At 45.3% G+C, this 21,474-nt stretch overlaps 2 long non-coding RNA genes across 2 annotated transcripts; one reads left to right on the top strand and one right to left on the bottom strand.

Annotated features, from left to right (window-relative positions):
* Positions 1–1,231: 1,231 nt before the first annotated feature.
* LOC148004627 (uncharacterized) lies at positions 1,232–11,074 on the top strand. The gene is made up of 4 exons (XR_015625267.1): positions 1,232–1,342; positions 2,905–3,272; positions 9,379–9,528; positions 9,930–11,074. It is a non-coding gene; the product is annotated as an uncharacterized LOC148004627 (long non-coding RNA).
* A 28-nt stretch (positions 11,075–11,102) lies between these two features.
* On the bottom strand, positions 11,103–19,601 carry LOC148004628 (uncharacterized). Its single transcript, XR_015625264.1, has 5 exons — positions 19,572–19,601; positions 18,583–18,730; positions 13,062–13,263; positions 12,066–12,205; positions 11,103–11,413 (listed from the first exon to the last, which is right to left on the bottom strand). It is a non-coding gene; the product is annotated as an uncharacterized LOC148004628 (long non-coding RNA).
* Positions 19,602–21,474: the final 1,873 nt, after the last annotated feature.

A 21,474-nucleotide genomic window follows, 5' to 3' on the forward strand; every position in this document is an offset into this window, starting at 1 on the left:
ATTTCTTCTTGCCAGACCGATACGGTTTCATAATTTCATTTTAGGGCCACTGTATCTCAGTGCGACCCTTGCCCTTTAACCATTAATAGCCCTGCCTGGTTGGCACGGGAATCTCCTGAGGGCATGTTTGAAGAGGAAATGGTGTTTAAAAGCACGTCTGTACCTTGTATCAAGAAGGAAAAAAAAGTAAGAATTTCATTTTTCATTTAAAGTAAACAGCTTGACCTCACTGTTGCCTAAAGGCCAACACTACAGGCTTTTGTGATCTCAGCCTTTGGTTAAAAGAGTGTAATTATTCTGGTTCCCTGTGTATTTTCTCTCATTTACAGAATAGAAGTGACTATATTTGATACCCCTTGGCATGAAGTTATGGAAACCGCAAAGAATGTGGATTCGAATGTTAACTCGTCCATGCCTAAGCTTCTGTGGCCTTAAGCAATCCATTTGACCTACCAGAACTTTAGCCTTCTCTGCAAAGTGAGAGAAATGGCAGCCTCACACCTCACTCTCTGCCTCGAGGGGAACAAGCACTGGGTAATGTTACTGTCCTTCCCAAACCTTCTGCTGTTTGCCACACCAGAGCATTATGGTAGTCCCTGTGGAAACTCTCTGGACTGGGGTTGTTTTCTGTGAAAAATCTCCACTGTGAGCTGGAGTTGCCAGTCAGTCTCCGAGCCCACACTCAGCAGTTAAAGCTTTGGGAATTTCTAGTAAAATGACAGGGTTACAAGCGTTCTGCTTTCAAGAGGAAGCAAAGTCATGTAAATGAAGAGGACGAAATGAAATATCCAAGAGCAGTGAGCTGATACACTCTTGAGACCAAGGTAAGAGGCAAAGGGCCTGGCCCTCTTAGCTTAACGTTTAGATTGCTTATAGATTTACATGTCCAAAGACTACTTTTGTATCTTGCCCAATACCACGGACCCTAGATACATGATTCACATGATTCCTTTTTAGCTTTGGAATCATGTTGAAAAATCAGCAACTGCTGTTATATACCCATTTTCCTGAAGAAGCAGCCACAGAGTGTATACCTGAATCACACTAACCTACTCGTGACAGTGCTGGATTGAGCTCGAGGCTTGCTCTGTGGTCAAGGCCCTTCCTACCACACTCTCTCCTCTCTCACACAGTTGAAGAACAATATTCCAATCAATCTTAAAGAGAGCATATGCTTGGGAGCCCTTGCCAACGTCACAGAGGGCAAAGTACCAAACTGGGTTTAAAAGGAAGGGAAGGAGGGAAGGAGGAAGGGAGGAAGGAAGGAAGGAAGAAGCACCTGTGTTCTACTCCCAACCATTAACCCTAGGGCTGAGTGCTTTCTCACCTCTGCAAAGAGCAGGTAAGGAATACATGTGTTCAAGCTTCTCCTGGGCTTTCGTTTTTTGAATGTGGATGCATAGCTGTTTTATAACACAAATGCCCATGGCATAGAAGAAATGTCTAGAAGTTAAATCTGGAAATCACAAGTGTCGGCATAATTACATCTCTAGCCTGTTCTACCCACCGTGCTTGGTAGCAAAGCCTACGGTGCTACTTCATGGCTTTTTAGAAACAGGTCACACTCAACCTCAGCAACTGTTCCACAGCTCGGTTTCCAATGTAGGAAGAGCAAGGACTGAAGAGTTTTTAACTCATTCTTGCCTCTTCACCATTACAAGGAGGCTAAGTTGTTAATCTAGTTGACCAGAGACAGAGCCTTCCAGTCATTGGGCAGGATTACCATACCTAGGAATGGTACTTTTTTCTGTGTAGTTGGCTGGCAAGAACAGCCATTTTTTCTGGCATTCACATCTGTCACGCAAAAGCCTAGGGAGGTAACTCCCCTTACTTTATTTGTCCTTTTGTTCCCTTTCCTCCATGTATCTCTTCTAGATACAATGTCTGTCTTATAGATATGGTGCCCTTCTAGATGCAATGGCTTTTCTAGATACAGTGTCTCTTCTAGATACATTGTTTCTCTTCTAGGGAGTACAGTGACCTAAGATCCAGATTTAGGGATGTAGGAGTAAGAAATTCTGCTTCCATTTGTTGTTTTGGTTTTTGAGACAGTCCCACCATATCACCTTGAACTTGTAGTCCTTCTGTTCAGTCTCTGAGTTGTTGGGGGTCACAGGTATGTGGCATCATGTATGGTCTTCTATTAGTTCACGATTAAGACTCGGATGGATGAATCTATTAATTAAAAGCAGTACTTTCTCTTTTGACTCACTTCTTCTGCCTCCTACCAGAGACCTATGCTAGCCAACCTCTCAAGCAAGTTCTGACATACCCCACTCCCAGTAGTCATGCTCTTTAGACCAAGGTAAAACCACGTGGCCAATGGAATTTGGCACAGGAAATAAAAGGATGCCTTTAAGACAAGCTATGCATGATCCTAAAGCTCCTCTCATGGCTGATCTCTTCTTTGGATCACCATGATGGGGAAAGCCAGTTCCGACAACTGGACAAGCCTAATACAGAGAGACATAAGTGGCTGCCTTTCTGGGGCTTTCTCTTTCTTGTCCTTACATGAATACTTTGCTCTTCAAGCCGGGATGAACTGTACCGCCTCTTCAAATCCTCAGTGTCTAGCATCATGCCTGGCACTGTTCATACCTCCTATTTTCAATGTTTTAAAAGTTGCTTTAGTTTTTTTTTTTCAGTAGAAAACTAAATGTAGCAATTTACATTGAATTTCATGGGCATTTTTCGATGGCCAAATAAGTAAGTGCACATAGAAATCAAAAACGAATGTGGTAAGTTTTACAGAGGCGTTTCCATATTTGTATCTGAATTTGACCTCACAGCTCAGTTCCCTGTGTACCATAAAATGATCCTTTCTGCTTTTTCATAAGCTCAGTTAAGTCACACTCAAGACTAATAAAATTATACTCTATTAAGCTGACTGTTTTGCCCCCACAGATACAACCGTTCCAATTCTCTCACTATTGCCATTTGGGTCTGTTTTCACTCATTTCTGAAGCCTCCTGAGACTCAGAAGACCGAGAAGACCTCTAAGAACCAGGAGAATGAAAGAAAAAAAAAACCCACAGAGGACAGCCTGACACTGTTTGTCTCCTAAGTCTGGATTCTCAGAAGTGAGCTAACGCTGGGCCATGGGCCCAGGAAATCTGCTCCGTCGGTCTGGATCTGGAGAATTCGCCTTTCTTCCCTCAAAGATAAAGCTCCGAAACATATCCACAAGTCCACTTACAGCCATTGAAAAGGTGTCTCATGAAACTCAAAAGCAGCTTACAAGCCTGGGGAGCAACGTACACGACCTAGGACTGGTGAGATGGCTCAGCAGTGAACCGCACTTGCTGTTCTTCCAAAGAGTGCACACCGGCATGGTGGCTAATGACCATGGGACTCCAGTCCCAGGGGATGCAATGCCCTCTTCTGGACTCTAAGGGCACTGCATACACGTGGTGCACAGATATGCAGAAAAAAAACACCCATACATAAATCAAAACATTCTTTTTGTAAAAGAAAGAAAGAAAGAAAGAAAGAAAGAAAGAAAGAAAGAAAGAAAGAAAGAAAAGAAAGGAGGGAAGGAGTCAAGGAAAGAAGGAAAGAAGGAAGGAAGGAAGGAAGGAAAGAAGGAAAGAAGGAAGGAAGGAAGGAAGGAAGGAAGGAAGGAAGGAAGGAAGGAGGGAGGGAAGGAAGGAAGAAACTTAACAATTCCCATGAGGCTCTCCCTGAGGTTTTATAAGCAGTAAACACTTGCTGCCGCGATGAAGCTTTCTAGAGTTGTTAGCATGCTGGAGAGGGCTTATCCGTGTGACTCAGCTGCCTATGTTGACCATGCCTCTGGAAATAATGCCTCATCGTTGTTTCTTGGAGTAATTCTGGCAAACACATTGATTCACTATGCTGGACTGGGCTGAACTGGGCTAGAATTATTTCTTTGGTCAGTCTTCGCCTGCTGTGGTGGTTGAATAAGAATGACCCTTATAGGCTCATATATTTGAATGCATAGTCACCAGAAAGTGGAACTCTTTGATAAGATGAAGGATTGGGGGTGTGGCCTTGTTGGAGGAAGTGTGTTACTGGGGGTTGGGCTTTGAGATTTTCCTCTCTGCCTTTTGCCTGCAGATCAGGGCATGGAATACTCATCTGTTCCTGCATGCCGCCTCGCTCCCTGCCATGATATAATAGACTAAGCCTTTGAAAGTGTAATCAAGTCCATAATTGTTTTCTTTTGTAAGAGTTGACTTGGTCACGGTGTCTCTTCACAGCAAATGACACCCTCTGCATCAGACAGGAATAGAAATAGAAAAGTCCCCAGGAAAAGTCATGCTACCTCGGCCAGTGTAGAAACTCTACTCTCTGACCAGGCCACAGTGGATGTGTTTAAAGCAGCACTCACTGCCTATGGCAACAGAGGCAGGTTTTCTGCAGTATGATTTGGTATGGCTTGGTAGAAGAAGTGAGCCCTTGGTTTTGTCTACCTTAAATATAACTCCTGCCACACGGAATGAGAAGGCTAGGTTGACTCCATGACGGCTTTAAGCTGGCAGTTAAGGAGACTAGGCCTACATCTCTGTTTCCAATAACTGGGCAATTCCAGGCAAGTCCTGCCCTCAGAAGCTACCCCACCACCTAGTCTGAGACAAGGACAATAGGTTCAGCAGCAGTTTCCAGGCTTCCTCAGCAACAGTTTCCAGACCGCCCAGCAAGTTTTCAGCCCCTATACCCAGGTAATGGAAATACCCATAGAGAGGGACCCAACAGATTAACACAGAAGTCACCTGCCCTGGAATTCCCTAATGTGCTTTAAATCAGGCCTGCAAGCTCACTTGGGTGTCTTTCTATTCTGGTAATGGGAGACCCCAGCATGCTGGACTTATACAGAATAAAACACTCTTTGTTTGAGTCCAGGGTCTCATTCTTTGGTGAATCGTGGACCCTAACAGGAGTAAAAGAGCATAAAGAGTGCCAGTGTTCTGTTCCTGAAAGGGTAAAATTGTAGCCCAAAACTGGGGAGCACAAGAGAGAGAAAATACCTCCCCTCAAATTTATAATTTTTCATGTCCAGTGGTAGAGCTGAGAGGGTAGGTCATGGTTCAGGTGTTGTCGGCTCATGCAGTGTTTACCAAGATGTAAGTTTTTCTCAGATACATATTTCTCCATCGGTTGTCTACTGTATCCCTTTAGTATAATTTCAAAGGCTTGGAATAAGTGTTTTAAAATGCTTCTCTCGGCATGAGAGTATCTGACTATAATAATACTAGTATTTGAGATGTTGAGGCAGGATGATCGCAGGTTTTAGGTCCTCCTTGGCAACATAGCAAGCATCTTTTAAAGAAAGGGATACTTTCACTGGGAGATCAGACTGAGAAGTCTTTTTTTTTTTTTTTTTTTTTTGAGACAGTATCTCATGGAGCACAGTCTGGTCTTAACCTTGGTATGGACCCAAAAGTGACCTTGAATGTTTGATTTTCTTGCTTCTACTTCTCAAACACTGAGATTACAGAGGAGTGCCAATACCCCGAGCCCAATCCTTGCCCGTCTGTACCATTAGTTACTTCTGACGAACACTCTTCAGCCATCCTTCTCCTTTGTCTCCTGTATATTCATCTTTTTATCATTTGAGGAGGACATTTCCACATGGGAGTCTTCTTCTTCTTCTTCTTCTTCTTCTTCTTCTTCTTCTTCTTCTTCTTCTTCTTCTTCTTCTTCTTCTTCTTCTTCTTCTTCTTCCTCCTCTTCCTCCTCCTCCTCCTCCTTCTCTTCCTTCTCCTCTTCCTCCTCCTCTCCTCCTCCTCCTTCTCCTCCTCCTCCTCCTCCTCCTCCTCCTCCTTTTCCTTCTCCTCTTCCTCCTCGTCCTCCTTTTTTTCTTAGATTTAAAACTCATATTATTGCCTGGTGGTGGTAGCACACACCTTGAGTCCCAGTATTCAGGAGGCAGAGGCAGGCAGATCTCTGTGAGTTTGAGGCCAGCCTGGTCTACGGAGAGTTCCAGGACAGCAAGGCTACACAGAGAAACACTGTTCCAAAGATCAAATCCAAACCCCAAATCATATTATAATTCAAATTTAGATAATTATTAAGCCAAACTTCTGGTCTTAATTCTCCCTTCTCTTCATGTTCATGGGTATTTTCTTTTAGATATTCGTGTTCTGTTTATTTCTCTTCAAATGTTTTCTCCCCTCAGCTTGATGGATTGTGGTGGTGATGGTGTGTTGTTGACTATTTTGCAAATGTCCCAATATTTTCTTCTGCTTTTTCCAAAATGATCATAGCCTTATCCAACATGCTTTAAATTATGTGTTTCTTTTTTTCCTACTTCCGATATTTTAATTTTTTCAGTTGTGAGAATGTGTCAGTTCTAAAATTTCCATTTTTTTCCCTACAGTCCCCACACCGTCACACAGTACATTAATCTGTTCCTGTAAAGGATGGTAGTCGTCTTAAGTTCCATATATGCTGGTTCTAACCCCGACTTGCCTTGTGGAGATCCCTTTATTTTCTGGCATTAGTTACTGTCTTTGCTCTGGTGCACACTTTTCTACTTCTTTGCACATCTGCTGACTCTGCTTGCATGCAGGACATTGCAGAGAACAGAATTTATGCTATCTTCTAACAGGTATCTGGATTTATGCCACTGGAAGCTGAGCTTCTTGTGGATAACCCTAATGGCGTAAGCTGTTTCCGAGCCTCGTTAAGGTCATCTTGTTGAATTTTGTCCTCAGTCCTACACTAACAGCTCATACTCCGGGAATGTGCCCCATATAGCTGAGGCATGATGCTAGTGCCTCACAGACCGAATTCTGGAGATGTTGATCGAGTTTTCCTAAGTTGGTAGGATTTAACTTCAAACCCTATCTCCCCAGTGCCAAGCAGCTGCTGTGATCTCTGCTTATCATCCGGCTGCTGTTTTCTGCTGCGATCTTTGGAATTTTGCCCAGTATGTTTCCACTTAAGGATTCTGCCAAGATTTTGTACATACATCTGGGCTCTCCCTCTCCGCTGGACCGAACCTTCTGTTACTCCTTCCTTCAAGTTCCCTAGTTGACTAAGCCCGTCCATTTCCTGTGAATGTCTGCAGGGGAGAAGTCAGTTAGGTGTGATTCTATCCCACCAGCTCCTGCCTGCTTTTGAATCTGTTTTTAGAACTCTGCAGATACAGAGTTCTAATGAGTGCTTTCTCATTATTAATGGGAAGTTTAGTCTGATGTGAACTACTGTGTAATTACTGGAGGTCTTTGTGTATACTTAAACATAAGTGGTCACGATATATGTTCTAGTTCATAATGATGGTTTTAATAAACAATATACCTCATACATTATTTCACATTAATAGATATTAATTAAGCTTGTGTCTTTCCCCTGGTTGGTGGTGCTTGAAATATTTAACAATAAGGCTTCAAAACAGAAATGCTTCTTTAAGTAGAGGTAAGAGTTATGACCTTGAACTCTTTCAATGTTCTGTGAAAGGAACTAAATTAGTTTATTTTATAATAACCCACCCCTTCAGAAAGACTATACAACAGGAAACCAGTTATATTTGGATCTCCAGCGCCAAAGATTCTCACACCATGTATTTTTCTTTTTCTGGTTTGCCTTAGAAGCGATGCTGTAATGGGTTTTGTAGATTAATTTTCAGTCTTCCCAAATCATTGTGAAATCGAAGCAAATCCGCATTCAAGATTTTAATTTTAATGTGTACAGTCATCTGGTGTTGTGCACAGGGAATTGGTTCTGGTACTTTCCCTGTGGGCGCCAGAACGTGTGAGTGCTCAAGCTCCTTATGAGACTTGGATAGTATTTGCAGATAGCGTACACGCATGCTCCCCGGTATATTAAGTCACCTCAAGATCACCGTTAACAACCAAGGCAATGTGAACGTTGTATCGACAGCTATTTCACTACCGTGTGTTGGGAAAAATGATAGGGGATTACGTCTGTCCTGAACAATCCCCCGATGCTTTCCGTTCTTGGTCATTACAGTTCTTTAATGTGGAAGCCGTAGTTACAGGCTGTCTATAACCACCGTTGCTCTTCACTGAAGACTATACAATGATATACCCCTCAACGGTATGTGAAATTGCCCATTTTTAAGGAAACGTTAACTGTACCTATCGTTCGTCTCTGAACTCTTTCCATAAGCATGAGACTCGTGAATGGAAATGTGGATTTATCCCAACTTCCTCTGTTCTTGTCAATCTTAATCACTTAATCTTAACCCTCAACTGCGGCTGAACTGTGTTCAGGCATGGTGACCACTCCTTATGAACTTGGCATATAGGCACGTTGGTCACATAGGGGGTGTCCCCCTCAAACCTGATGGTACCTACCTAACCTATTTTGTGTTGCAGTAAATATTAAAAATACCCACAAGCCCTCGCTAGCGGACACCGTCCAGCATCGTCAAGCCATATGGCGTTAGCGGGTACATTCATCTCAGCGGCAGTGGGTTCTAGGGCACCACGCACAATACCCCCAGCCATTCTTTGTCCCCAGCGGTCTCTCTGCCCCTGTTGCCACCAGCATGCCAGTGGCCGCCCTCTCCCCACTGGTTCTCTGCTTCGAACTCTGCTCTCATTCCCTGCAACTGCCCCCTGCGGTCACTGTCACAACCCACACCAGCCTGACCACATCAAAATTCCAGATGCTTGTAATTTAGCAATCAGATTTATATGTTAAATTCAAACCCTCCAAAACATCTGCAAAACAAACTCATAGCCAAATGATAATGATATAAACCACCCACCTAAATAAGATAAAAGTCTATCATCCCTTAAGAAATATTCATAACTACCTAGGGCCATTTAAGGTCACACGGATCTGGGTCATCCTTCTTTGCCACCATCTTGGTTCCTCTCTTTTTCCTCTCTCTCCCCTTATGAAAACTCTGTCCCCACCCCCTTTCCCACCGTCTAATTACAGGCCTCGCCTTAACTTGTCCCAGCCTTCACCTGCATGTGACACCAACCTACAATTTTGTCCTGCTTCGAGGCTAAAACCATAAAGATGAGAGTGACAGAGGCATCTTCCTGTCGGCCTTTCCCACTGCTCGGCTCTGTGTCCCACAAAAATTGGTGGGAAGTGCTCAATCACTGTCCCAAGCTTGGGTTGGGACACTTACCTTGGGTTCTAGGAACAGAACTCTGAAGACAGATCAACCCGTGATGTGATTATCCGCAAGCTGGAGCAATCAGTCCGAGGAAAACAAGTGATTTCTAATTAAGCAATAGGGACTTCTTCCAATCACCTTCGGAAACAAGCCTGAGAGAATGATTAACCATATCTCAGCCTGGCCAACAGTGCCTGATTAGGCGCGTCCCTTTCCCACCGCCCTAATTCTTCCTCTATTTGAACCTAAAGCTTGTGTCAATACTCTGATGATAAACCTGGGAGTGGCTGATTGAAGCTCCTCTCTGTGTCCTTCAGCTGCCATGCTGGTGTGGGTAGATGGACCCAATCTACCATGAGGACTCACGGAACTGGGGATTTTACTATAAAATGCCAGGAACACCAACAGTTAAATAAGCACCCAACTGAGCCATCAAGATGGAAGTCAGACCAAGATAAGAAATCTAGGTGAGTCCCCACACACACCAAGAAACTCTTCTGCATGTGTTCTCATAGCTTGCTTCCTTATAAAGATTCATTTATATTTATTTTACATGTATGGGCGTTTTGCCTGCATGTATATATATGCACCACATGTATGCAGTAATCTAGAGACCAGAAGAAGACATTAGATCTCCTGGAACTGGAGCTACAGATAGTTTTTGATGCTGCGTGGGTGCCGGGAATCAAACCCAGGTCCTCTGGAAGAGCAGCCATAACCACTGAGCCATCTCTCCTCTCCAGCCTACATAGTTTGCTTCTCATCATTTACTATAGCTATAATTTTAAAGTAGATTATAACCTCTATGAGGGTAGGGAGGACCTGGTTTGTTCGTTCATTTGTTTGTTTGTTTGTTTTTGTTTTGCAGCTATGGTAGCCTCCGTCTAAGGGTACCTCTCATCATGTGCTGGAGACGCTAAGAAAACTTGTTTGCTACATAACTCAGTGAACCAGCAAGAGCAAAGAAGTTTGTGGGAGCAAATGAAGTACAGGCTTCAAAACCAAGAGTTAAAAAGGAAGAGGCACTGGGGGATGGCATGAGATAATGTGGGAGATGCTGCTTCTACAAAGTGGGACTGCGGGAGCCTGGCATCTGTCCTCCCAAACGTGCCTCTTTGGCATAAAGAATATCTTGAACTGGTAACTGGTATAGGGGAAGCTGATAACAGAATAGACAGAAGCCTTTTATAGAAGGGATCTCCATCTCAGAAGGAAATCTCCATTTGCAAAGGCGTCTCCTCGATGCGCCAAGAAGGAACTGCTGACTCTAAGAAACTGGAAAGGCAGCACAAGGGGAAGGCGCGACATTAATCTGATCGTGTTTACCGAGCGTTTCCTGAGCATCTTGCCAGGATTCTGCAAAGCCTTGCACCCCCTGCTCTCTGTTCTAGGAACCGATGGAATTTCAGCCTGAACTTACTCTTACTTATTCTCTGTTTCCCTTTACCCAGGCTTACAGGCTGTTAAACTTCGATCTCCTGTTGGTCTCTTTTGTTATAAAGGATCAACCTGACTGAGAACAAAGAAAGCGCCAGAGCAAACCAGGCCATTCATCTTCCCTCCTTGCTGTGCTGACAGTCTGGACAGGGGAGGGAAGGGATTCTTCTGAGTCTCACCTGTGCCCGGAAACCCCACTCATTCCTGTTTGTGCCTGATGTGCTCACTGTGGGTTGTAAACACTGGGACTCTGACTGTGAGAAGGCTCATTCCACTGACACCGGATGACAGCCTGAAGGGAGAAAATGGAGCCTTTTCTGGCAGCACACCAGCAAGCTGAAGACGGTAGATTCCTGTCCAGGACAAACTCTCCTTCCTAACAACTGTAAATGAAGAACTTACACAAGGAATTCGATACAACATTCTTCAGCTACAGAAGGCCTAGGCGCCACAGAATCTTGACTCCCGCAGCGGTCCATTTCTGTGATGCACATTCTTGTGTTATCTGCAAATCACTGATATTCTGGGTTCCGTATATCACAAGGAAGATTGCTGATTGAAAGGCTCGATGACCTGCTGGGTTTTTTCTGTTCCTTGTTCCTAGTAGAGATGACTCTGGCATTTAATATCATAAGCATTTCTTGGGAATTTACAATGTCAGGAAAAAGAGAGGGGAAACAAGTGACTGATCTGCACACAACAGTTTGCAAAGGGCAACTTGACCTGTCAAGTTGGGAAACATTAGTGCCAGGGGAGGGCATCCCTGTTGGAAAGTTGTTCGTGGAGCTGGAAAGAGAATTCTCTGGCTTTTACTTGGGAACCCAAACTTTATATTGACCAATAGCGACCTCGCTGGGATTAACAATTTCAGATGACAGGCCACGTCCCAATCCTGTTGGAGGCTTCGTAAGTTAGCTGTGGGGAAAGCAGAGTGCAGTGACAGTTAGCACTAGAGGGCAGGAGGAGTATTCCTCCAAGAGTAGAGGACACTAAGGACATTTTGCCTTGGAAATAGCTTTGTCTTGGGTTCCATGGGCATAGAAGAGGGGGTCTGGGTGGAGATGGAGAACACAAAGGGCTCCATACAGACTGCCACAAGGAGCTCATGTTGTATGTGGCTGGCAAAAGCCAGAACATTCATTGGCTCACACACTGAGGCAGCTGTGTCTTCCCTGCATTTGCAGGGAAAGGGAAAATTAAACCGTTTATAAAAACACTCAGTGTTGCCAGGAGTGGGATGTAGGGCCCACCTGCAGCAGAACAGATAGAGTGGAGTCCTCCATCTCTGCCACACTTGCTTCTCCTATACTCTCCCTTAAGTCACTATCTCTTCAAGGTCACCAGTGGGGTGCTTTTCCTGTAACTCTGAGTCAAATCCCATAGTCAAAATATTCACGCCACCCCCGTCCGGCACATTCACAGACAGGTTATCTTGGCTGTTTACTAAATCCTGAATCCCAGGGGACAGCCACTGCAGCCTGACCGCACTCCACCCTGTCACATGACTGGATGCCGAGGGAAGACTGTGTCTCGTACAGAACGTCGCCTATTTAACGAAATCACTCACCCATCCTCTGCACCAATGAAGGGAAGTAGTGAGGGTGTAAGAACGTGGCCGGCAGCCTGTACTCGCTTTGACATGTAGCTGATGTGTTCTCCTGAAAGTGTGGCAGGGGTTAACTCCTCCTGGGCATCAGTTTCTCCAGTCTGGAAAATAATAAGGTAAACAAGGTTCAGGCCATGGTCCCTAAGAAAATCAGATGGTTAAACTATAGCTGGAGTCCTAGGTCGGAAGGGTTACAAGTCACATCCAGCTACTTGTCCCAAGGAAAAGCAGACAAAGGTGATGACAGACGGTAGAGGGGGTGCCTGGGAAGATAGAGTAGTGGACACAGTGCTTGCCATACCGCTATGAGGAAGGGAGTTCAAATTTCTAGTTAATGGAAATGCCTGGCGGGGGTCCTAGCCTGTCTGTAACCCCAGCACTTGGAAGGAGGGCATGAGGGAGCCTCAGAGCAAGCTGCCCAGCTAGACTACTCAAATCAGTGAGCACCAGGTTCAAGTGAGAGACCATGTCTCAATATATAAGGGGGAGAGTGGTCAAGGAAGATACCTGATGCCAGCCTCTGGCCTACACATACACACACACACACACACACACACACACAAGTGCATGCACTCGTGCACACATATCATATACACATCGTCATTGTGCTCAAGGAAGACATCTGACATCAGTCTCTGGCCTACACACACACACACACACACACACACACACACACACACACAGACACACACTTGTTTGCACATCATATACATATACACATACCCTACAAAGAAAGACAAAGAAAGGGACAGAGGGATTTTATCAGTAAAGCTATGTCAGGAAGACGGAGACCAAGTTCTTCAGCCCATTTGGGGTGCAGATAGTCATTTTTCTAAGCGGAGAAGAACAGGGGTGAGGTAAGGAGGAGGCGTATTTAAGCAGGCTTGTTCAGACTGTGACACAACTCTTCGTTATCTCAGTTCTGGTTCTGAAAAGTAGCTTCAGAGAAGTCCTTACCGAAGCTGAGGGACAATCCAGTTCCCAAGGGATGACTGCTTCCGCCTGGGTGAGGAGGCTCATCTAGCTCCCACCCACTGGTGATTTCTTCCCCTTAGGAGGACCAGCCCGTGGGACGATCAGCCCGTGCTGCTCCACTGTGTCTGGAATTCAGGGCGAATGCACGACTGCAGATTTTGCGCCACTTTGGAGGGGGTGGAGTCTGAAATGTTGTCAAAATGGCAGTAAAATAACTTAGTGATTTTCATCTTCGTATGTTAAGCTTTGCAAGGGGGTAAGGTGGGTGAGGTCATTTAAAACCAATCAGCCTCGTGTCACCAGGTTTTAAACAGACACCCCTTAGCAATTAGCACGCCTATGGGGAACCGTCTCCTAGTCTAGGAGACGGGCACGGGATGAAGGCAGAGCTGCCATGTTTTAGTCTGCATTTAGTTGCCCATCATTGAAGACTCACTGCTCTTTTACCAGCCACAGTTCCTAAGTCCTTGTTAGGAAAGGACTCTAGTGCTTGCTTAGAATCGTTCCCAGAGGCCCCGTGTCTACCAGGAGTCCCATGATGCTCTTCTCTCCCCTGCATCCCGCCCCTCCATTACTCACTACAGAGACATAGTTGGTCCCTGCAGGATGAGTCAGGAGCAACAGAGCATGCATTCAGCTAATTGGACATGTTCTAGTGCTGGCCTAGATCACTAATCCACAGGTCCCTGGGGTGGGGGAGGGGAGCGCTGCTCTGTGTTCTGAGAAAGCTTTTTCTATGTTAAGAACTGAACTGGAAGGACTACCTCGCGTGTGTTCGTTCAGGATTTCACGCCTTCACAGAGACTTTCAGAGCCATGATGGTGTGGTAGACTCTGAATGAGGTTAGATGGGAGCTTGGCACAATGCCTGGTAAGCCTCATTTTTTTAATGCTTGACTCTGGAATTAGCAAAGAGATGGTTGGCCTGGGTCATGGCTGTGGTTCTCAGGTAGGCATTTTTATATGAAGCAGAGTGTTTTATGGGTGCTCAAACACATTCCCTTTGCTTACATGATGCTCACACTGGAGTCCCCACAGTGCCTGCTTGGACCTCTGTGGTTCAGAAGAGAAAGCTTGTGTAAGGTTAATGTCCCCCATCAAAACCTAAAGGATATGCGATCATAAGATGTCCCCAGAAAAGTAGCAAGTGGATGGCAGCACGGGTGGTGCTTTAGATACTGAACATCATCAGCGTACTCTCCTGGAGCCGCAGTAGTGGTTATGGATTGACCATGAAACGTTCTGCATGGATTCGTGTATTGTAGTACTTGGTCCTCAGCTGGGACACTGTTGGGGAAGCCGTGGAACCTTTGTGACATGGTCCTCCTGCAGACGATAAGTCACTGAGGACAGCTCTGAGCATTAGAATTCAGGTCTACTTTTGGTTCAATTTCTGCTCCTTGATCCATGATGCTGTGAAGAGCTGTTGCTCCAGGCTTCACTGCCACAAATGGCTACCAGCATGTATGTCCCTCCATAATGGGCTGTGTCCCCTGAAACCATGAGCCAACATAAACTTTTCTTCTCTTAGGTTACTTTGTCAGGTTTTAGTGGTTAGAAAAGGCGACTGGCACGGTGGCTGACATTATAGTGTCATTGTCGCTCTTTATCATGGTCAGTTACCTGTTGTATACCTGATAGCCCTAGATGCTGCCACCCCTATTCCCCAACATGCATGGTGACTACTGTCACTGCAAAAAGAAGAAAGCCTCTAAATGTTTCTAAATGCCATGTATTACAGTGTGTGTGTGTGTGTGTGTGTGTGTGTGTATCTCTGTGTGTGCATCTGTGTGTGTATGTGTCTGTGTGTGTGTTGTAGTTTGCCCTGGAGTTATCTGTATTTTGATGCTAATTCCACTGCCCCAAGGAAGGTTGCCTAGTCACATATTCAGGACTCAGGTGACTTCACCAGAACCTTCTCTCCATTGAATTTGTAAAATACAGGTGAGGGCTGGTACAGGATAGAAGGAGGCCTGTCATTGGACAAGAAGGAAGGATGGGCGGGAGAAAAGTCTGAAGGAAGAGGAGGAGACGGGAGGGAAACCGCGGCGGAGAGAACATGGAAGCTGGAGTTAAGATTCCACTCTGTGTATTTACAGGTTGTTATGAATGTTCTTAAGGGATGGATGTGTTTAGGGTTTTGTATGTTTAGGTGGGCAATTATATCTTATCATTTGGATCTAAGGTTATTGTGTTGTGTGTTCTTTCATGTGCAGATTTAAGTGTAAGGGTGTGTGGGGTGGCTGGTCTGGGCTGCCATGGAGTAGGGATTTGTGTTTCTGTCATGGAAACCTGCCTTGGGAACTAGACAGATAGAGAGATTGCTGCCAGGCTCAGAGAGAGACCTTTGGCAGTGTGATATGGGATGGAGCAGAGCAGGTGAGAGGCTTTGTATTGAGATTAAGATATCAATCAGATATCTTGGGGCACCACAGTGCCAAATCTAGAGGGAGTAAAAGACAGCAGATATTTTTTATAATTTTACAACAACATGTGTACCTGTGTGTGTGTGTGTATAACTGTATGTGTATGTGTCTCTGTGTGTATCTCTCTGTGTGTGTGCACTGTGTGTGTGTATTAGTGTGTGTGTATAGCTGTGTGTGTGTATAACTGTGTGCATGTGTGTCTCTGTGTGTGGTATGGAGGTTGTAATAGACACTGTTCTAGAAAGACAATGGAGGATGAAAGTCAATTATACCAGGGCTCAGTGGAGGAGGCTCCAGGTGAGCAAATGAGAACCCAAATAAGAAGACAGAAGCAAGAACAGGAGCAGACAGGAAATGCCTGGGGGAGCAGACAGGTTTCCTGAGACAGATCCGTCTCTGGGGACAACCTAGTCCCTGTCTGCTTGAGGTATGGGTGCCACCTGGCAACTGATGATAACAGGAGAGAGTGCCCCCTGGCCACCGAAGGGCAAGCAACACATGCTATGGCTTGGGTTAAATGAGGGATGGCAAAAAGCCAAGGAGAAAACTTGCAAGGATATTGGAGTCATAGGAGTAAAAAATGTGACAGATGTATCCATCACTGAAGGACGAAAGGAAGATTCAGAAAACCATATGTCTCTCGGCAAGCGTTCTGTAGTGTGATGTGTTGCATTGCTGAAGATGGATTTGGAGGAAAGGAGAATGAATTGCCGCTGTTTAAATATCGCTTGAGGTACTATCCGTGACCTTTAGAGAGTCTTGGCTATTTTGGGAACCTGTAAGCTACTAGTTTTCCCATTGCATACCAAGGTTGAACAGTCTCGACCTCAGTATGTCTGTGAAATAAATCTTTCCAAAGATACTCTTAGGTGGTGTCATAGAAGCAAGACTCCAATGTCAAGTAAACCTGGGAAGTAGGGAAGCAAGGAAGTAGGGAAGCAAGGGCACACTGGCACCTGAAGGTCTAGAGACTTCTCTTCTTGCATTTTTAGTCTAAAAAGTGTGATCCAAGCTCTGTCTGGTTTTAAACACACACACACACACACACACACACACACACACACACACACACACACACACGCACGCGCGCGGGAGGGGAAGTCAGATCCACACAAGTGTTCCTAGCGTCTTCTCAAGAGCATCTTCTTGAAACAGTTCTACCACCCTTGTCTTCTTTCCTTTGCTAACACATGCGTTGTTTTGAGGCAGGATCTTACTATGTAGTTTACACGGGTCTTGAACTCGCTGTGTAGCCCAGGCTGGATTTTTGACTTGTGATCCACCTATTTCAGACTCTCGACTGTTGGAGCTGCAGGCAACGTGCCTCGGGCTTAGCTTCTAACTAACATGGCCCCAGTATTTCCGTTTATTCCATACTTCTGGGTCAAGATCTTTCTCAACCTTCGTTCTGCACAGTGAGCGTGCTCTTTGCTGGGAGCTTTTACAAATCTAAGGTGCCATTGTGTTACTTCAAGTTGCTGTTGGCAATAAGATCTGGGTATGTAGGATTCTCTGGGTGTGGGGGATTCTCTGGGTGTGTGGAATCTTCTGGGTGGGGTGATCCTCTGGGTGTGTGGGATCCTCAGAGTGTGTGTATGGGGTCCTATGGGTGTGGGGATTCTCTGGGTGTGGGAGATCTTCTGGGTGGGGTGATCCTCTGGGTGTTGGGGTTCCTTTGGGTATAGGGGATCTCCTGGGTATGGGGGACACATGGTCTATAAACAGCTCCACTACTTTAATCTCCATGTGGGAACTACACTGTTCTAGTCTATGTATTCTAAAGGTTTTGTAGAAAAATATTGCTTGATGAGTTTCCCAGTAAGTGCGCCAAAGGCTAGCTAGCCACAGCCCCCAGAGTGCCAGGATCACAGCCTAGCCTCAGCCCCAGAGTGCCAGGATCACAGCCTAGCCTCAGCCCCAGGATGCCTGTGTAAGTCACTACACCCAGCTGGCATGCTGCTTCCTCTGGCACGATGAAGTAGTTCTTCTCCTTCCTCTGCCTCTAGCACTTTCTTGGTTATGCTCTTTTTCTCGGTAACGGGGAGCTCCTCCAGGGAAGAAACTTGGCACTGTTACACCGAGTGCCTATGCTCACCGAAGTTCCCGCCGGTGCACTGAAGGTGCTATGAAGTGGATGAATATGTGTGGAACGAAGCTATACAAAAAGCTTTCATGATTGACCCAAACTGGAAATCATTCCACAGTTTTCTAGAATGACAGGAAGAATTGTTTCCTTTCATTTGGTTTAGCATTATTGATAAAGGCCATTTGTTTCTCCTTTTCCAAGTTAAACACAGAGACAAGTGTCTGCTATGGAATGGTGGGGAGGGTTCATAAGATGCCACGATTCTGTTTTGTCTCATATGCAAATCTTACAAAGCTGATGGTATTTTTTTTTCTTTCAAACTTGTTTCAGGCTCTCGTTCTGAATGAACGCAGTGAAACATCTAAAGAAGGCTAACTTTATATAGAAAGGGGTTTGTTTACAGCTCTGGAGACGGAAAGGCCATGATTGGACGGCTCCATCGATATGTCCCTGTCAGAGCTGGGTTTGCTAGTGGGAAAGATCTATTGTCGAACAGGAAACCAGAACCCGATACAAAGGTAAATTCAAGGGTCACTCAATCCTGCAACAACTCCCCCTCTGAAAAACCCAGGGTCCCACTAGAAGGTTCTTAATTCTTTTTTCGAGAAGAGCTCTCAAAGACCTAAGACTTCCAGCAGACCTGCCTCTTAAAAATGTCATCTTCCACATCGCCATGCTGAGGACCAGGCTACTAACAAATGAATTTTTACCACATCACATCGGGCGTAGAAGTTTAAAAACAGACAACTGTGGGGGGTGTGGAGGTCAACCTTGTGAAGGAAGAAGTGGGATGGGGAGCAGGGCGCCACAGTTCCTGTGACTCCTTGAAGAGTCTTGACCTGCTGTACAGGGCCTTAGATCTAAGATGGCTTCCGAACAATGAGACAGCAAAAGGGAACCAACGCCAGGGTGGTGGCTGCTTCCTGCATCTTCACATTAGTTCTAACAGGTGACAGCCGGTCGTCCCACCCCCTCCCCCCTTTCTGAGTTACCTCATCAGGCAGGGCTTTCATCAGGGCATGGTGATGGCATGGAGAGATATGATTGGCTCAGACATCTGCACCCTGATGCTGCTCTCTGGAGTCCGAGTTCCCGGATCTGTCATGTGACTCTTTCACTTCTCAACCCCTATCCTCAGTCCTGTTCCCACAAACAAACAAACAATAGCAAAACAACACAACAATGGCTTTTTACCACTGTCAACTTTATCCAAGCCCTGTGCTCTCCAAGAGCAGTAACAACTATAAAGAGAAAGGTGATGGGTTAAGATTATCTAATTTCACGAGCTACTCACCGATCCAGATCTATCATACACTTGGTGACTAGTGAGCACAACATAGTAACTCACAGATCAGCACAAAGATGTGCCAAACCAAAGGAGTGAAATCCTTTATTGTGTAATAATAGAAAGAAAATCATCCACCATGAATGACAACTCACCCCTTGACTGTTCTAAGACCATCCTTTCTCATAAGACGTCTTGATAATTCCTTTGTACAATCGGTTTGTCCACAAAGCTCTAAGAGGCTCTCCTCTGAGCTTTTCCTTGTTAACAAATTTCCTCCCTATGGCAGTAGCCTGAACAAAAGATTACATCCTTCTATAGTGTACTTCACCTTTCACAGTTTGAGGTCGTTAGTGGCGAGGATCCAGCTCTCTTTTAATTCCACATGTGTAAGCTGTCTTCAAGAGGTTCATGATCTGGTGCCTTTCACTAGCAGCTGGGACACTTACGTTGAACAGCATAAGCCTGACAGTGTTGAACTTACGTCCCCTGCCCTGGAAAGCAGGGTTGCCTAACGAATGCTTCATCCTTTTCAGTTGCAGTTGACCGACTGCAAAAGACCATCGGTCTCTGTGTACTCTAAAACTAGCCTCCCCTTCTTCCTGACTCCCATGAACCCACGGGTGGATGGATGTCTTTACTTATCTTCCTCCAAAATAATCAAAGACGCCATTCCTCTTCAGTGAATGTCCTTACCCCGAGCCTGAGGAAGGTCTTATCCCGACTGACCGGTACGATGGTACGGTACTGTTTGTCATTCACACTTTCAGAAAGGGAGTGTTGGGGTTTATTTATAACCGTTAACGAAAGATGTCCCCTGGCAAGCAGGAGATGACAATATTGAGTGACAGAAGATGTCTTGACGACAGAAAACAGACAACCAAAGGGTCCACTCCCTCAGCCGAAGCCAGCAGGGAGCTTAGCTTTGGAGCAGGAAAAGAACTGCTCCCAGAAGCTGAAAGAAACGAGATTCAAGCAGATGGTGGAACAAAAGATATTGTTAGGAACAATTTCCCAGTATATGAAGTGAATGGGGCTCTGTTTTCTCCGATTTCCCCATGAAACCAACCACCCATTTCTTCCTTGCCGAGGAGTTCTGGTTCTAAAGAGATGAGGCGACAGCAGGAAGTCCCTTAGAGGCAGAGACTTATACATGGCACGGCTGTAAATGCTTCTTTGCCAAGAGGCGGGTCCAGGAGGACTGTCAGCCTAGACTCCGTAAGAGAAAAGATCTGTCGTCAGTTATACACAGATCTGGATTTAGATAAATGACTCTGCCTCTACTTCAACACCTTCACAGCGATTTATACCTTTGTGTAATCCAATACGAACAGCTCCACGCTACTGAACTCAAGGCCTCCCGATATCATCTGAAACAAAGAATACTCTTGGTAGAATAGTTCAGTGCAGAAGAACCAGGGTTCACATGAGGAGTTCTTGGGAAGAATGACTTGGATTCAGAAGTACCGAGAATTCCTTCAAAATTATATGTCAACATGTCTGTGTACAACATATGCACATGTCTGCGTCTGGGCACATCAGAGTGTGCCAGAGCTCATGTGTATTTTCCTGAAGAAAGTCTCTGCCGTCTTCTAATATCTGTAAAGGAAGAAATCTGTGCCCTTCAATGGAGAAGAACCACTTTCTACTGCACATGCTCTGGGCCTTCAAAGACGTAGCCCCTATACCTCATTCTTGGTCAAGGCGTGTTCCGAGGGGCAAGTTCATTACCATCTATTTCCAGCCTAGCCGTGTGGAGAAATCCAGCCTCATCTGAGGTCAACACTGAGCTAAGTCACATCCAAGTCATTGGCATTGGCAAGGTGTTCACAACACCAATGTGTCTCCTAGACACAGGGACGGTTAAGGGTCAGCAGGAGCAATAGGAATAATTATTTCATGACATCCCGCCCGTTTCATATTTTCCGCAAATACTCTCCACCAAGAATGTAAAGTGACACCCCCCAAAACATCGTGGCTCGAGATGAGATACAAAAATGAGATGGAATTGCTGCCGAGACGTTGTATCTGCTTTTTCTTTCTGAGCATTCAGACCTGGATTTCAGAGCTGGTGTCTTGAATGAACAATAGATCTCCGAATCACCGCCGCATGTTTCTCTCGAGTTTAACAAAGCAGAGACAAGGTTTAATTGGCTCACTGAACCGTGTCTTTGAGAGACTTTAATTTTCTTATAAGAACAGTAAATGCCAACAAGACACACATCCCTGTTCCTCTCAGCTGTTTATAGTTCAGGGAAGTAAACAAGACATTATATTAAAAACATTCCCTGAATGCTGCAACATCTATTTTGAATTTGTACAAGTGTTGGGGGGTGGTGGTGAGAGGGGGTGCTATAAAAAGCTCCCTCAAATATGCCTGATACCTAGACCCTTGAAGCCTGATCCTGATTCTACTGTGGCTGAGCACGCCACTGCTATCTAGGGGTATGGAGCAGGCTGGCATTTGTCAACGTGTTTTGTTTCTAATGGCTTTGAGATAGCATTTCGGAGGCATATGCATCTTGCAGACATATGGAAGGAGTGGCATTTGTCAAGCTGGATGAAGACGACATTAAATGGAATTCTGGTGTCTCCTAAT

Source organism: Rattus norvegicus, chromosome 7 (assembly GCF_021556685.1).
Source record: "Rattus norvegicus strain SHRSP/BbbUtx chromosome 7, alternate assembly SHRSP_T2T, whole genome shotgun sequence".
Classification (NCBI taxonomy): domain Eukaryota; kingdom Metazoa; phylum Chordata; class Mammalia; order Rodentia; family Muridae; genus Rattus; species Rattus norvegicus.